Below are 11887 nucleotides of genomic sequence, written 5' to 3'. Positions count from 1 at the left end.
GGTGATCGCCGGCGTTCTGAGCCAGGCAAATGTTCACCCCAACCATAAGCAACCTTACGTAATCTGTTTTTCCGAACCACTCTGGTCCATTCAGCAGCATTAAAATCCTCAAGAAAGAACACTGTCGGCTCTAGGGCAGGAACTTTGAGATCAACCGCCGGTGGCGGTGCTTGTATTGCCGCCGTGAAACTCGAAACAGTAGGATCTAGTTGCACAGACAAAGCCATCGCTGCACTTCTCTGCTGTAAACGATTTGTGATTCTAGATCAATAGGATCAACATTAAACCTCTATGTAAGACCAGAAATACACCAGCGGAAGATGACACTCTCTTATCCACGCCATAAGCTTAGTGACAATAAGGTTTCAAGCAATTGATCATTTAAGTGGAAATATATTTATCCAATAGCCAAAATAACATCAGTGCAGTTCCTAGATGTTCAACTTTTCAACAGATATGAATATCAGTGGGCGTGGGCAGGATGGAGCACACCTGTAGCACACAGCCAACCGTTTTTGCTGGTTATTGATGTCGATGACATAAGAACCTCATGCCACCCAAACATAGGAATTCGGGGTCACACCTCAACATCTGAAAAATGGTAAGAGAAGAAGAATAATTGCCCGTGTTGGTGGCAATGTTGATGCAAAGTCTGGAGTTTTGATTATTCAAATGATAACTTGATCACACCAAACTAATAACTTTCGATGACACAGGAATAACTACTCGTGCAAAGGGAAAGGTGAAAAGATGAGAAACATGAAATAAAATTACCGACCTAACCAAGAGGTACGTACCAAGCATCAGAAGTACCTCCTCCTAGGTAACACAAAGGGAAGAGTACAATAAAAAAAAATTCCAAATCACACACCCGCGCCTTTCAAGATCAAAGAAATGGCACCTTTCAAGGTCGAGTGAGGATTTTTAGATAGCAAATAAAAAGGGAGACGTGAAGGAGATGGTTACCTGCGGATGGACAGATGCAACACCGACTGAAGTTTTCATTACAGTGGCACATGTTGCTGGATCTTCCTTGTAGAGCTTCAAAAACAGTTCAGTATCCTAGAAACAACGTTAAGCTAGATATTTTATTATTTATGCAGACTAAAAAAATCATCATATTCAAAGAAGATACTTCATAAAAAATTCCGTAGTAGCTCAGGAATTATTGATTTAGAAAAGTGCATAAATCTGCATGTAGTGCCTCTTGGCCAACAAAACTTGAATGGTCACAAGACTTATTTGGTTGTCTGGTTACATGAAATTCAGCCACTGCTGGAGTTGATTGAGACATGAGCAAGCCACCGTTTCTTTAGTCCCAGGAAAAGATTTCAGTGAGGAGGATACGAAATGAGCCTAAGAGAGGGGCGAAATCCGATCCATCTTGGCTTCATACCATCTCCTGATGGTAGCAGGTAGATCATTAAGATGGAAATGAACTCCACGCAGCACAACTTAGAGAAGACAAAAGATGATATGCACCCTCACCCTCTCTTTTCCCCCTCCATCTCCCTCTCTGTGTCCACCTCTTCCTCGTGGTTCTCGCCAGCAGCGGCACATCGCGGTCGCCCGCAAAGGGATGATCCCCATGAAAAGGAATGGGCAAGAGGATGTGGGAAGGGAATCACCTCGAGCTCCGCCGCGCCTTCCTCGCCTGCTCCCCCACGTCGAGCTCCGCCTTGATCCGCATCTTCACCGCCTGCTTCCCATGTCGAGCTCCGCCTCGGTCTGCATCTTCCCCGCCTACTGTCCTGCGCCTCCCCCGGCTCGAGCCATGGAGAAAATCAGGAGATTTGGTGGGGGAGGAGATGGGGAGTGGAGCTGGAGGGGATTGGGGGAGAGAGGAACGTGGGATTGGAGGAGAGAGGAGGAGGAGCATGACGAATGCGGGAGGGACGCGGCGGCTGTGCGTGGATTGGTGGGGAAAGGTAGTCTAGGTTTTGTCCTGTTGGGATGGTGAAAAAATTCACTGCGAACGTACGGCCGAGATGCGCTCAAGGACCCCCGATCCGACGGCCAGCATCTCAAATCGCTCTAAGACCTCCTATGGGGGCATCTATTATACCTTTAGATGGGAAACAGGTAAACAAAGAGACCAGGGGAAGTGGAAGTCGTCACCGTTTGTACTGTTGCTGTCCCTCTTCCACGTGGGCCTAAACTGCGTGTTCCCTGCAGTCAAGTGCCCCGATATTTCCAATCAAGTGCCCCGATATTTCCAACTTCAGCAGTCCATCGCGTGTACCTATGCAGCTTCACATTAGCAGTAACATTTATGGGAACTTCGGAGCATATTTTCCTCGCAGCTTTCGACTCCCCAGCGTGACACGTGTCTAATTTCAGCCAAAACCCACTTTTACTTCATTTAAAAAAACGGTTCGACTATAAACAAAAAGAGACTCGCCAGAGAATTCGCCGGAGACCTCGCCGGAGCACTGTACTTCGCCGGAGACCTCGTCGGAGACTTGCCGGCGCACCGTACTTCGCCAGAGACTCCGCCGAAGGCTCGCCGGAGACCTCGCAGAAAAAAATTGTACTAAAGTAGCAACACCATAGAACAAGTGTAGCAATAAAAATATACTCCATCCGTCCCTAAAAAAAACTGCTCAAATTTGTCTAAATACGATTGTATCTAGACATGTTTTTAGTGTGTAGATATATCCGTATCTAAAAAAAGGTTGAGCATTTTTTTTTTGAAACGGAGGGAGTACTATTGTAGCATTGCAACATTTGTGCTACTATGGTAAAAATAGATCTCACCGGAGACCTCATAGTCCTTCCTTTGCAACTCTGTCACCCACCTTTCGTAGCACCACCGCTCTTCCTTTGCAACTCCGCCGTCGCCCACTGCTCACAACACAACGACCCCTTCTTTGTAGCTCGGCCGCTGACCACACGTATCAGGGCGGCCCAACCTTTGCAGCTTCACCACTAACCGCACGCAGTTGGGCGGCCCTACCTTTGTAGCTCCGCCGCTGCCCACCACTCCCCAGCACCGCCCCCAGCTTGCAGCATCCGACGGTGAACCTTCGCAGCTTCGACGCATGCCGGTTGAAGCTCCGGTGATGGGTGGTTGCAGCAGCACCGATGATGCTAGCTGCCATGGCGGAGGAGATCCCGCGAGCAGCACGCCCTCACCGGGCGTTGGCTGCGGAGGAACTCCGGAGACTTCGTTGGGCACACTGGCGCCGTCGGAGGTGGAGAGGTGATGCAGGGCACCGGCGCGGTGGACCTCCGGGTCCCTGGTGGTCCACGCCGTGGAGGTCGGCAGTGGCCCCCTCAGGGCACAGGGCCGCAGTGCAGGTCGGCGACAGCCCCCAAGGAGCACGCGTGGCAGCGACCGTGCCGGTTTCCGGCGGTGGAGCTTGCGGAGGTCGTGGAAAACGGCCATGGCGACGCGCAAGACCCGGCGGCGGCAACTTCCGGTGACTTGTTTGAGAGAGCAGCTTGGGGAGGTCGCAGAAAACGGCCATGGCAGCGCGCAAGACCCAGTGACGGTAGAGGCAGGGGCGGACCCACGTTGGCCCAACCGGTGTCACAGGACACCGGGTAGATTTTCGTTTTTTTTTTTTGCGAAAAAGATTTTCGTTTTACCTTGTATGTATAGTGAGTAGACTGATTGTGACACCCCCAGAAAATTGAGGTGGACACCGGAAAGGCCAGCTAGCCAGCTACAGCGCGCGGCGCGGCCCATTTAACTAGCAAAACAACGCCTTGTTGCGCGCTTGCATCTCTGGCCGCACAACAACGCCTTCTTTGCTAGTTAAATGGGCCGCGCCGCGCGCTGTAGCTGGCTAGCTGGCCTTTCCGGTGTCCACCTCAATTTTCTGGGGGTGTCACAATCAGTCTACTCACTATACATACAAGGTAAAACGAAAATCTTTTTCGCAAAAAAAAAAACAAAAATCTACCCGGTGTCCTGTGACACCGGTTGGGCCAACGTGGGTCCGCCCCTGCCTCTACCGTCACTGGGTCTTGCGCGCTGCCATGGCCGTTTTCTGCGACCTCCCCAAGCTGCTCTCTCAAACAAGTCACCGGAAGTTGCCGCCGCCGGGTCTTGCGCGTCGCCATGGCCGTTTTCCACGACCTCCGCAAGCTCCACCGCCGGAAACCGGCACGGTCGCTGCCACGCGTGCTCCTTGGGGGCTGTCGCCGACCTGCACTGCGGCCCTGTGCCCTGAGGGGGCCACTGCCGACCTCCACGGCGTGGACCACCAGGGACCCGGAGGTCCACCGCGCCGGTGCCCTGCATCACCTCTCCACCTCCGACGGCGCCAGTGTGCCCAACGAAGTCTCCGGAGTTCCTCCGCAGCCAACGCCCGGTGAGGGCGTGCTGCTCGCGGGATCTCCTCCGCCATGGCAGCTAGCATCATGGGTGCTGCTGCAACCACCCATCACCGGAGCTTCAACCGGCATGCGTCGAAGCTGCGAAGGTTCACCGTCGGATGCTGCAAGCTGGGGGCGGTGCTGGGGAGTGGTGGGCAGCGGCGGAGCTACAAAGGTAGGGCCGCCCAACTGCGTGCGGTTAGTGGTGAAGCTGCAAAGGTTGGGCCGCCCTGATACGTGTGGTCAGCGGCCGAGCTACAAAGAAGGGGTCGTTGTGTTGTGAGCAGTGGGCGACGGCGGAGTTGCAAAGGAAGAGCGGTGGTGCTACGAAAGGTGGGTGACAGAGTTGCAAAGGAAGGACTATGAGGTCTCCGGTGAGATCTATTTTTACCATAGTAGCACAAATGTTGCAATGCTACAATAGTACTCCCTCCGTTTCAAAAAAAAAATGCTCAACCTTTTTTTAGATACGGATATATCTACACACTAAAAACATGTCTAGATACAATCGTATTTAGACAAATTTGAGCAGTTTTTTTTTAGGGACGGATGGAGTATATTTTTATTGCTACACTTGTTCTATGGTGTTGCTACTTTAGTACAATTTTTTTCTGCGAGGTCTCCGGCGAGCCTTCTCCGTGAGTCTCTGGCGAAGTACGGTGCGCCGGCAAGTCTCCGACGAGGTCTCCGGCGAAGTACAGTGCTCCGGCGAGGTCTCCGGCGAATTCTCTGGCGAGTCTCTTTTTGTTTATAGTCGAACCGTTTTTTTAAATGAAGTAAAAGTGGGTTTTGGCTGAAATTAGACACGTGTCACGCTGGGGAGTCGAAAGCTGCGAGGAAAATATGCTCCGAAGTTCCCATAAATGTTACTGCTAATGTGAAGCTGCATAGGTACACGCGATGGACTGCTGAAGTTGGAAATATCGGGGCACTTGATTGGAAATATCGGGGCACTTGACTGCAGGGAACACGCGGATTTAGGCCCACGTGGAAGAGGGACAGCAACAGTACAAACGGTGACGACTTCCACTTCCCCTGGTCTCTTTGTTTACCTGTTTCCCATCTAAAGGTATAATAGATGCCCCCATAGGAGGTCTTAGAGCGATTTGAGATGCTGGCCGTCGGATCGGGGGTCATGGCGCATCTCGGCCGTACGTTCGCGATGAATTTTTCACCATCCCAACAGGACAAAACCTAGACTACCTTTCCCCACCAATCCACGCACAGCCGCCGCGTCCCTCCCGCGTCATGCTCCTCCTCTCTCTCCTCCAATCCCACGTTCCTCTCTCCCCAATCCCCTCCAGCTCCACTCCCCATCTCCTCCCCACCAAATCTCCTGATTTTCTCCATGGCTCGAGCCGGGGAGGCGCAGACGGGCGGAAGATGCGACCGAGCGGAGCTCGACATGGGAAGCGGCGGTGAAGATGCGGATCAAGGCGGAGCTCGACGTGGGGAGCAGGCGAGAAGGCGCGGAGCTCGAGGTGATTCCTTCCACATCCTCTTGCCCGTTCCTTTTCATGGGGATCATCCCTTTGCGGGCGACCGCGATGTGCCGCTGCTGGCGAGAACCACGAGGAAGAGGTGGACACAGAGAGGGAGATGGAGGGGGAAAAGAGAGGGTGAGGGTGCATATCATCTTTTGTCTTCTCTAAGTTGTGCTGCGTGGAGTTCATTTCCATCTTAATGATCTACCTGCTACCATCAGGAGATGGTATGAAGCCAAGATGGATCGGATTTCGCCCCTCTCTTAGGCTCATTTCGTATCCTCCTCACTGAAATCTTTTCCTGGGACTAAAGAAACGGTGGCTTGCTCATGTCTCAATCAACTCCAGCAGTGGCTGAATTTCATGTAACCAGACAACCAAATAAGTCTTGTGACCATTCAAGTTTTGTTGGCCAAGAGGCACTACATGCAGATTTATGCACTTTTCTAAATCAATAATTCCTGAGCTACTACGGAATTTTTTATGAAGTATCTTCTTTGAATATGATTTTTTTAGTCTGCATAAATAATAAAATATCTAGCTTAACGTTGTTTCTAGGATACTGAACTGTTTTTGAAGCTCTACAAGGAAGATCCAGCAACATGTGCCACTGTAATGAAAACTTCAGTCGGTGTTGCATCTGTCCATCCGCAGGTAACCATCTCCTTCACGTCTCCCTTTTTATTTGCTATCTAAAAATCCTCACTCGACCTTGAAAGGTGCCATTTCTTTGATCTTGAAAGGCGCGGGTGTGTGATTTGGAATTTTTTTTTATTGTACTCTTCCCTTTGTGTTACCTAGGAGGAGGTACTTCTGATGCTTGGTACGTACCTCTTGGTTAGGTCGGTAATTTTATTTCATGTTTCTCATCTTTTCACCTTTCCCTTTGCACGAGTAGTTATTCCTGTGTCATCGAAAGTTATTAGTTTGGTGTGATCAAGTTATCATTTGAATAATCAAAACTCCAGACTTTGCATCAACATTGCCACCAACACGGGCAATTATTCTTCTTCTCTTACCATTTTTCAGATGTTGAGGTGTGACCCCGAATTCCTATGTTTGGGTGGCATGAGGTTCTTATGTCATCGACATCAATAACCAGCAAAAACGGTTGGCTGTGTGCTACAGGTGTGCTCCATCCTGCCCACGCCCACTGATATTCATATCTGTTGAAAAGTTGAACATCTAGGAACTGCACTGATGTTATTTTGGCTATTGGATAAATATATTTCCACTTAAATGATCAATTGCTTGAAACCTTATTGTCACTAAGCTTATGGCGTGGATAAGAGAGTGTCATCTTCCGCTGGTGTATTTCTGGTCTTACATAGAGGTTTAATGTTGATCCTATTGATCTAGAATCACAAATCGTTTACAGCAGAGAAGTGCAGCGATGGCTTTGTCTGTGCAACTAGATCCTACTGTTTCGAGTTTCACGGCGGCAATACAAGCACCGCCACCGGCGGTTGATCTCAAAGTTCCTGCCCTAGAGCGGCGATGTTCTTTCTTGAGGATTTTAATGCTGCTGAATGGACCAGAGTGGTTCGGAAAAACAGATTACGTAAGGTTGCTTATGGTTGGGGTGAACATTTGCCTGGCTCAGAACGCCGGCGATCACCGGAGTGGGAGTTCAGCTTGAGGGGACGTAGATCCAGATCTCGTCAATTTCGAATTAATGGGCCTACATATGCTTTTGGTCCTCATCCTGTTTTGGCAAGTAATATCCATTATGGCCCACAATTACGGCTAGGGAAATCAATCCATCGTAAAAGAGGTGTCAATATAGCATCAGGGTTGCCAGCGCCAATACCTCGTGGAACTACTGCCTATTGCGATCGCACCACCTCTGGCGGCTAGGGTTTCTAGGAGGATGTCAAGAGCTCCGCTCCCTCCGAACTCTGGTGCGCCGCCACCTAATCCTCTCCGTCAACCAATGCTGCCGGGATGTACTCCTGTGCGTGCCGATGGCCGTGACAATGGAGCTCGTGGAGATGAAGGTGCCCCTGAGGTGGGGTTCTGGCTGGTTTTCAGAATTTTGGCAATCAAGGGCAAGGCGATCAGCACTCGCGGCGTCCACAACAGCAAAATAGCAGATTCGAGCAGGGCTCCAACTCAAGCCAAGGGGGTTCTGGTGCTTGGCAAGAAGAGGGTTTCAATGGCCAAGGTTTTGGGGCATACGAGTCAGGTTATTTTGAAGGAAATAATGGCTATGGAAATGGTTATGGGTCTATGAACAGAGGTAACTACAGGCAGCATCCTTACCGTCCTTTTTACGCGGGGAATAGAGCTCGTAATAATAATTATAGGGGTGGCAATGGTAGATTTAATGGCAATAACAATAGATACGGAGAGTTTTCAACAATGCTGAAAATAGCTTAGCTACCGTAGGGACTCGTGGCTCGAGCCCTGATGATGCCCATGTTGCTGTGGTGACCGAGGTCGCCAATGCCTCTACAAACCTACAGAATATGGAAACTTCTTCAGTTGAGAGTTTGTCTGTTCGTGCCCAGAAAAAAATTGACAAAAGACAATGTCTGAGATGTGAAAAAACGTCACATGAGTCAAAAAACTGTCCGTTGCATGATATGCCAAAGCCTGTTGTTGTTACATATGGGGTGAGTCGCAATGAACTGATGTTTCACGAGGTCCCACCTTCATCGGATGTGACGTTTAGGCATGACAGTGGCAAAGTGGGAAGGATTTCAGTCACTGGTGGAGTTCTATCGCACAAGAAATTGTGAAAGAACCTGGAGTGGATCATCACAGTAACCATCAGTGGGACCTTGTTCCTACAGATGATGGTGCTTTCAAAGTCATTTTCCCGTCGAAGGCTGATCTGGCAAGGATGAAAAAAATCATCAATGTTCCAGTACCCGACACCACGAGGTTTTTACTTTTTGAAGAATGGTCTGCGGCTGATCTTGATAAGTTTTACCTCACTTCAGTATGGGTGAGAGTTCATGGCTGTTGCTACAAGGAGAGATATGATTATCTATCTCTTTTTGGTGTTGGATCTTTGATTGGAAAAACGAAAGAAGTGGATATGGCATATACTAGAGCTCATTCTGAGGCCCGTATGCTAGTCGAAGTCTCTAGAGTTCAGTTTATTCCCACCACAACTATTGATCATAGATATGACGGTCAAGGGTATGGTCTAATCTTAAAGTTGAAGAACAGAAGAATAAACATAAAGTGGATGTGGTAATGCAATAGGCAAATGATGATGAAGACCCCAAAGAGCCTGGTGAGAAGGAGAAGAAATTAACAAAAAAAGATGATCCTCCTCATCCGCCTCTCCTTCGGGCAGGTCAAGACACCAGTATGTCCAACCTGCCAAGGCAGCTACTGTTTCTAAAACCAGACTGCAGCTAATTCTCTGCCAACTCTAAAGGTGGGGTCAATAATATGTTGCTCGATGTGAAGTGTTGGTCTGAAAGTAAAGCTATTCTTCCTCGTCGTCTATGGGGTGATTCTTGAGTCCGATGATGATGATAGTCTGCCATCACCTTTACCCCGTCTAGAGACCGGCGGCAATGATTCGGAGGTCGATCCGTTGGCAGGGGCAAACAAAGGTTCTCTGCCAAGGCGGTGTTCTTTGCTGCCTTGTCACATGAAACCACAAGTTTCTCTGCAACGGCACATCCTACTGATGCAAGTTTTCAAGCACTAGTAATCCCTGAGGCTGCTCGGCAGCCGGCTCCTGGTTTACATGATACTAAAGGTATGGTTGGTAATATTTTACTAGAGCAAGAGTCTCTGGGGTTAAAATCAGTTGAGGAATTACCCTGTCCTTTTTCTTGTACCAATGACAAGTTTTCATTTCCAGAAAAATTTCCTAACATGGCACGCGAAGGTTGCTCAAGAGGAAGGGAATTTGGGTACAATAGTTTCATCACATGTACCTAGAGAATCGGAGATGTCTCCATACGATCCTTTGTTTCTATAAAAGGAGGTGTAGTTCTTGATACTAGTAAGTAACAAGAGAATCCTTTAAATATGTGTAATATTATGATTAATGAAAATTGTGAACACAAGTTTTTAATTCGAGTTCTTCTGCGATTTGAAAGCAATATAGGAAATACTACTATGAAGAATGCTAAGAATAATGGTACAGTGTTTATCTGGGAGGGCGGTATACCAGTGAGGATATTCTGGCTTTTGGTGGGATTTCAGCTAGAGAGATGGATGTTCGATCGAGTGAAAGAATCCGCTGTCAACCAAATGCTGATGCTCCACAGATGGAGCGGGCTCAACTTTTAACTCAAGCAAGAAAAGAGGGTTCTCTTACAGGTACACAAAGCTTCTCGAAATTCTCGCTTAATTCACTTTCGAATGATACTGTGATAAATAGGGCAGCAAGATTAGGTGTCTCGCTAGGAGTGTCACCTGAACAAATTAGTAACTCTATTAATATCATCAAGGAAAAAGATAATATGAGAACGGTTGTTATGTTAGCCAAAAATTTAAAAGAAAAAAGTGCTGAGGAAGATCAACATTCTATCCTTGATCAAGCAACCAATTTATCAGTTGACCTAGTAGGGGAGGAGCAGCTCGGCTCAGAGGAGTCTTCTGCTTTCTTTGTTAAACCAAAAATAACTAAGGTCTATAAAAGAAAACAAAAGGTAAATCCAATAGCTGTGCGACGAAGTGCTAGGTTGAGTAAGAAATAATTGTACACACACATAAAATGAAAGGTTGGTTTTGGAATAGTGGAGGGTTTAGAGATTCAGCAAAACACATTTTTGTTAATGAGACAATTCGTGACCTCAAGCTAGACTTTTTGGCCATTTCAGAAACTGGCCAGGACAATTTCTCTTCACCTTTTTTGAATCATATTTCTGGAGGTTTAGATTTCGATGGTATTGTGTTCCTCCAATTGGAAGATGCGGGGGATGCTAGTTGGTTTTAATGCGAAACCTTGTCAGTTCAAAATATTGTGACAGGTGATAGATGTGTTAAATTCTATGTCACATCTAAACATGATAACTATAAATGGGTGCTAGTCGCTGTTTATGGGGCTGCTCAAGATGAGCAGAAACCTTAGTTTCTAGCTGAATTAGTTAGGATCTGCGAAGATGAACCCCTTCCCATGATTGTTGGGGGCGATTTTAATATCATTCGGCGAAGGGAGGAAAAAAAATAAGGATAGTTTTAATGAACAATGGCCTTTCATCTTTAATGCAATAATTGAAAGTTTGGATCTCAGAGAGATAGCTCTCTCGGGACGCCAATTTACTTGGGCAAATTGCAGGAAGTCGCCTACTTATGAAAAACTTGATAGAATTCTTTCTAGTGTAGAATGGGAGCAGAAATTTCCGTTAGTGACGGTTAGAGCGTTACCAAGGTCTGGGTCGATCACACTCCCTTAATTCTGGACACTGGAGAACAAGCCTTTAGTGGAAATAAGTCAATTTTCTCATTTGAACTGGCTTGGTTTAAAAAGGAGGGCTTTGTAGATTTAGTGAGGCGTGAATGGACATCTATATCAAAGGGCAATAATCCTATGGAAATATGGCAAAATAGGATTAGACATCTTAGGCGATTTCTTCGAGGATGGGCTCAAAATTTAAGTGGTGAATACAAAGGCGAGAGAGATAGACTATCACATATCATAGAAACACTTGATTGTAAAGCTGAAACCATCCGTTAGAAGAGAATGAGAGGGACATCTTGCGAAAGGCAAGAGATGATCTAGCAAAGTTACGTCGAGAAGAAGAGTCCAAATGGCTCCAGAGAGCTAAAGTTAAACATATCCAAGAAGGTGGGGATAATGCTAAATATTTTCACTTAATTGCAAATGGTAAACATCGTAGAAAGAAAAAATTTCAATTAGAGCAACAAGAAGGAACTATCACTGGACAGGAAAATCTAAAGAACTATATATCAGATTACTATAAGAGCCTGTTTGGTCCGCCACCACAGGGCTCTTGTACAATGATTGAAGATATAAATTATGACATTAATAAAATTTCGGGCCAGGAAAATGAAATCCTAATTGCTGTGTTTACGGAGGAAGAAGTTAAAGAGGCTGTTTTCCAAATGGAGAAAAACAAGTCACGGACACTGCGGTTTTCCGGCTG

The sequence above is a fragment of the Lolium perenne genome, chromosome 6, assembly GCF_019359855.2.
Source record: "Lolium perenne isolate Kyuss_39 chromosome 6, Kyuss_2.0, whole genome shotgun sequence".
Lineage (NCBI taxonomy): Eukaryota > Viridiplantae > Streptophyta > Magnoliopsida > Poales > Poaceae > Lolium > Lolium perenne.
The sequence above is the reverse complement of the archived record's forward strand: the minus strand, read 5'-3'. Positions refer to the sequence as shown.